This window comes from Mesoplodon densirostris, chromosome 2 (assembly GCF_025265405.1).
Source record: "Mesoplodon densirostris isolate mMesDen1 chromosome 2, mMesDen1 primary haplotype, whole genome shotgun sequence".
Taxonomy (NCBI): domain Eukaryota; kingdom Metazoa; phylum Chordata; class Mammalia; order Artiodactyla; family Ziphiidae; genus Mesoplodon; species Mesoplodon densirostris.
In genome coordinates this window covers 19541399-19547345 of record NC_082662.1, presented here as the reverse complement: position 1 = coordinate 19547345, position 5947 = coordinate 19541399, and positions in this window count along the sequence as shown.

Below are 5947 nucleotides of genomic sequence, written 5' to 3'. Positions count from 1 at the left end.
CTACCTGTATTTGGAAACCCTTACCCTGCATTTACAGAAAATTTGTTTTTCTCATTTACAAATGTAAAAGACGCAATATCATACGGACGATATAGTATGTCTGCAACATATTTAAAGGACCATAAAAACTTGGATGCAAAAAACTGTTATGTTTGGAAATTTTAAAACACACGTCTAAATACTTATTGATCAAAGAAAGCACCAGATGGGGAGTTAGAAAACACTTAGAATGATAATGAAAACACTATGCACTGAAACTTGTGAAATGTAGGTTTAAAAAAAAGTCTTTAGAGAGGGTTCTGGGAAGATGGCAGAGAGGAATCACCAAGAATCTGTCTCCTCACCTAGACAACAATTGCGCTGGCAGAATCTGGTGTAACTATTTTAATGTAACTATTTTGAAACTCTGGAGTCTAAGGAAGGCTTGCAACTTCCAGAGGAAGACTTGGATGGTAAATTCCGGTTAATTCTGTTCAATTTCAGCTACCCATCCCTCATCCCTAGTCATGGAGTAGGCAGCTGTGCATGTGTTCTTGGAGCAACTTACACACAGCTTGTGAGAGCCAAGCTGGGCAAAAGGACCCTGTCCTCCAAATATCAGGGATTTGTGCTCTGATTGCTGCTTTTGACCACAGAGTTACAGGCAGAGAGGTGGGCAAGCCATTGTTGTACCTTCCCCATTGTCGCAAGCCCCACCTCCAACAGCTAAAGTAACTTTCAGAGGATTTAAAGGGCTGGTGCTCTTTTTCCCCCCTTTTGTATTTTCCCCCTTTTGGGAGCTAGACATTAAAGGTTAGGAAATTCAAAAACAACTGCTTATGTGGGGAATATTAGAAAGTGACCATGCATGCCCAGGGAAAGAGTCAGAAAAGGCCTGAGAAGATCTCAAGTTTACACCTCTAGCTTATCCTTGGCACAGAGACAGCCTACAACAATCAAAAAGGAAAAAAGAGCAATGAACAAAAACTACAAAAAACAGCAAACCCTGGGGAAGGGGGAGGGTCTTATTTCCAGGTTGCCATATTATTAAGTTCAAATGTCCAGTTTTCAACAACAAGAACAACAGCACAATCACAAGACATACAAAGAAACATGAAAATATGGCCCATTCAAAAGAAAATAGTAAATCAACAGAAACTGTTCCTGGAAAAGAACTGATGGCAGATATACTAGACAAAAACTTTAAAATAACTGTTTTTAAAATGTGCAAATAACTAAAGGCAGATGTGGAGAAAGTCAAGAAAATGATGTATGAGTGAAATGAATATATCAATAAAGAGACAAAAAACCTAAAAATAAAAATTCTGGAGTTGAAAAGTATAATACCTGAAATGAAAATTTCACTAAAGGGATTCAAAGGCAGAGTTGAGTAGGCAGAAGAAAGAACAGTGAACTTGATGATAGGACAGTAGAAATTATTGAGTCTGAGGAGCAGAAAGAAAAAAGATTGAAGAAAAGATCATATATTTGGCCATGAATTAGTCTCAGTAGATTTTTTTAAATAGGTATTTTTCATACTATCTTCTATGACCACAACTAGATGAAGTTAGATATCAATAAGAGGGAAAACTGGAAAATTCACCAAATTGTGGAAATGAAACAATGCACTCTTAAACAACCAATGTATCAAAAAAGAGATCACAAGGAAAATTAGAAAATACCTAGAGATGAATGAAAACAAAAACACAACATACCAAAGCCAGCAAAAGCAGTGCTAAGGGGGAAATTTTTTGGTATAAACACATCCAAAAAAAAAAAAAAAGCGAAGAAGAAGAAGGGAAATTTCAAATCAACAACCTAAATCTAGAGCTTAAGGAATTAGAAAAAGAAGAACAAACTAAAACTATAACTAGCAGAAGGAAGGAAACAATAAAGATTAGAACAAGATAAAATAAAGAATATAAAAACAGGGCCTCCCTGGTGGCGCAGTGGTTGAGAGTCCGCCTGCCGATGCAGGGGACACGGGTTCGTGCCCCGATCCCGGAGGATCCCACATGCCGCGGAGCGGCTGGGCCCGCAAGCCATGGCCGCGGAGCCTGTGTGTCCGGAGCCTGTGCTCCGCAACGGGAGAGGCCACAGCAGTGAGAGGCCCGCGTACAGAAAAAAAAAAAAAAAAAAAAAAGAATATAAAAACAATAGAGAAAATCAATGGAACCAAAAGTTGATTCTTAAAAAAGTCAACAAAATGGCAAGCCTGTAGATAAATGGACTAAGAAATAAAGAGAAGAGACTCAAATTACTAAAATTAGAAATGAAGGTGGGGACATTACCAATTCCACAGAAATAAAAAGAATTATAAGAAAGAACTATGAACAATTGTATGCCAGCAAATAGGATAACCTAGATGAAAGTGGACAAATTCCTAGAAACACAAAACCTACCAAGACTAAATCATGAAGAAATAGAAAAATCTGAATAGATCTATAACTAGTAAGGAGATTGAATCAGTAAAAAGAAATCCCCTGGCAAAGAAAAGCCCCGGACCTGATGGCTTCTTTTGGGAATTCTACCAACATTTAAAGAAGAACTAAAAAGAGCAACACCAATCCTTCTCAAACTTTTCCCAAAAATTGAAGAGGAGGAAACACTTCTTAACTCATTCTATACTACCCTGATACCGAAGCCAGACAAAGACACTACAAGAAAACAAAACTACAGGCCAATATTCCTTATGAACATTAGTACAAAAATCCTCAACAAAATACTGTCAAACTGAATTCAACAGTATAGTAAAGGGATTATATGTCATGACCAACTGGGATTTATTCCTGGAATGCAAGTATGGTTCAACATACAGAAATCAATCAGTGTAGGGGCCTCCCTGGTGGCGCAAGTGGTTGAGAGTCCGCCTGCCGATGCAGGGGATACGGGTTCGTGCCCCGGTCTGGGAGGATCCCATGTGCCGCGGAGCGGCTGGGCCCGTGAGCCATGGCCGCGGAGCCTGCGCGTCCGGAGCCTGTGCTCCGCAATGGGGGAGGCCACAACAGTGAGAGGCCCGTATACCACAAAAAAAAAAAAAAAAAAGAAATCAATCAGTGTAACACACCACATTAACAGGATGAAGAAAAAAAACCACATGAGCATCTCAATTGATGATGAACAAGCATTTGACAAAGTTTAACACCTTTGCATGACAAACTAGGAACAGAAGAAAACTACCTACTGAATACAAGCCATATATGAAAAAACTACATCGACATCATACTCAAGGGTGAAAGACTGAAAGCTTTTCTTCCAAGATCAAGAACAGGACAAGAATTCCCACTTTCACCATATTAAACATAGTACTTACAGTTTTAGCCAGAGCAACTAGGCAAGAAAAATAAAAGGCATCCAAATTGGAAATGAATTAAAAGTATCTCTGTTTGCAGATGATATGATCTTATATATAGAAAACCCTAAAGATTCCACACACAAAAATCTGTTAGTTACAACAGTAATCAAAACAGAATGGTACTTGCATAAAGCAGACATATAGACCAATGGAATAAAAGAGAAACCAGAAATAAATTCTCACATATATGGACAAATTATTTTTGACAAGTGTGCCAAGACCACTTAATGGAGAAAAGGACAGTCTTTTCAAAAAATGATGCTGGGAAAACTGGATATCCATATGCAAAGAATGAAGTTAGACCCTAACCTGACACCATACAAAAGTTAACTCAAAACAAATCAAATATCTACATGTAAGACCTAAAACAATACAACTCTTCAAAGAAAACATAAGACAAAACCTTCATGATATGGATTTGGCAGTGCTTTATTGGCTATGCCACCAAAGGCACAGACAACAAAAGAAAAAATAGAGAGACTTCATGAAAATTTAAAAATCTTGTGCATTAAAAGACACTCTCAGGGGCCTCCCTGGTGGCGCAGTGGTTGAGAGTCCGCCTGCCGATGCAGGGGACACGGGTTCGTGCCCCGGTCTGGGAGGATCCCATATGCCGCGGAGCGGCTGGGCCCGTGAGCCATGGCCGCTGAGCCTGCGCGTCCGGAGCCTGTGCTCCGCAACGGGAGAGGCCACAACAGTGAGAGGCCCGCGTACAGCAAAAAAAAAAAAAAAAAAAAAGACACTCTCAAGAGAGTTTTTAAAAAAAGCAACCCCCAGAATGACAGATAATATTTGCAAATCATATATCTGATATGGGATTAATATCAAGAAGATATACAAATGGCCAGTAAGGCATGAAAGATATTCAAAATTACTAAGCACTAAGGCAATGCAAATTAAAACCACAGTGAGATACCACTTCATAATCATTAGGATGGCTATTATCAAAAAACAAAAGCCAGAAAATAACAAGTATTGGCCAAAATATGGAGAAATTGGAACTGTTGTGTGTTACTGGTGGGAATGTAAAATGGTGCAGCTGGTTGCAGAAAACGGTGTAGCAGTTTCTGAAAAAATTAAACACAAAACTAGCACATGGTCTAGCAATTCCACTTTTTGGATATATACCCAAAAGAACTGAAAACAGAATCTCAAAGAGATTATTTGTAGACCCATGTTCATAGCAGCATTATTCACAATAGCTAAAACATGGAAATGTATATATATGTAGTTGATTCTTGAACAATATGGGTTTGAACTGTGCAAGTCCATTTATATGCAAATTTTTAAAATAAATACTACAGTACTAACCCAATCAAAAATGGGCAGAAGACCTAAATAGACATTTCTCCAAAGAGGACATACAGATGACCAAAGGCACATGAAAAGATGCTCATCATTGCTAATTATTAGAGAAATGCAAATCAAAACTACAATGCAGTACCACCTCACACCGGTCAGAATGGCCATCATTAAAGTCTACAAATAACAAATGCTGGAGATGGTGTGGAGAAAAAGGAACCCTCCTACAGCATTGGTGGGAATGTAAACTGGCAGAGCCACTATGGAAGACAGTATGGAGGTTCCTCAAAAAACTAAAAATAGAGCTGCCATATGATCCAGCAATCCTACTCCTGGGCATATATGTGGAAAAAAACTATAAAAAGTTACATGCACCCCTCTGTTCATAGCAGCACTATTTACAATAGCCAAGACACAGAAACAGCCTGAATGTCCATCAACAGATGAATGGATAAAGAAGATGTGGTGTGTATAGTTGGGAATTCCCTGGTGGTCCAGTGGTTAGGACTCTGCCCTGTCACTGCCAAGGCCTGGGTTCGATCCCTGTTCGAGCCAAAAAAAAAAAAAAGATGTGAGATATATATATATATATATATATATATATATATGTATGTATAGATACATGTATCTATATCTATATCCACAATGGACTACTACTCAGCCATAAAAAATAATGAAATAATGCCATTTGCGGCAACATGGATGGACCTAGAGATGATCATACTAAGTGAAGTAAGTCAGACAGAGAAAGACAAATACCATATGACATCACTTATATGTAGAATCTAAAATATGACACAAATGAACTTATCTACAAAACAGAAACAGACTCACAGACATATAGAACAGACTTGTGGTTGCCAAGAGGGAGGGAGGGTGGGGAGGGATGGGCTGGGAGTTTGGGATTAGCAGATGCAAACTATTATATATAGAATGGATAAACAACAAGGTCCTACTGTATAGCACAGGGAACTATATTCAGTATCCTGTAATAAACCATAATGGAAACGAATATGGGGCAGAAGGGTGGCCATTGGGGCCGTTGAGGCAGCGGCAGCTCCGGGCACCGTGGCTCCAGAAGGAAGCAGGGCCGCGTCCCGGGCCGTGGCTTTGCTGCAAGCCTGGCGGGGGGCTGGACAGGAGCCACAGCTTCGTGCACCACATCCGACGGAGCCAGCTCGCCCTGTGCTGCACTGCCCCGCGCACCGCCACTGCCCCCAGCCTGGCCTGGCCATCCGTGACTCCTGCTCAGCTCCCCGCAGGGATGACTACGACAGGAGGGTGAAGCAGGCGGCCGGGGAGAAGGCGAGG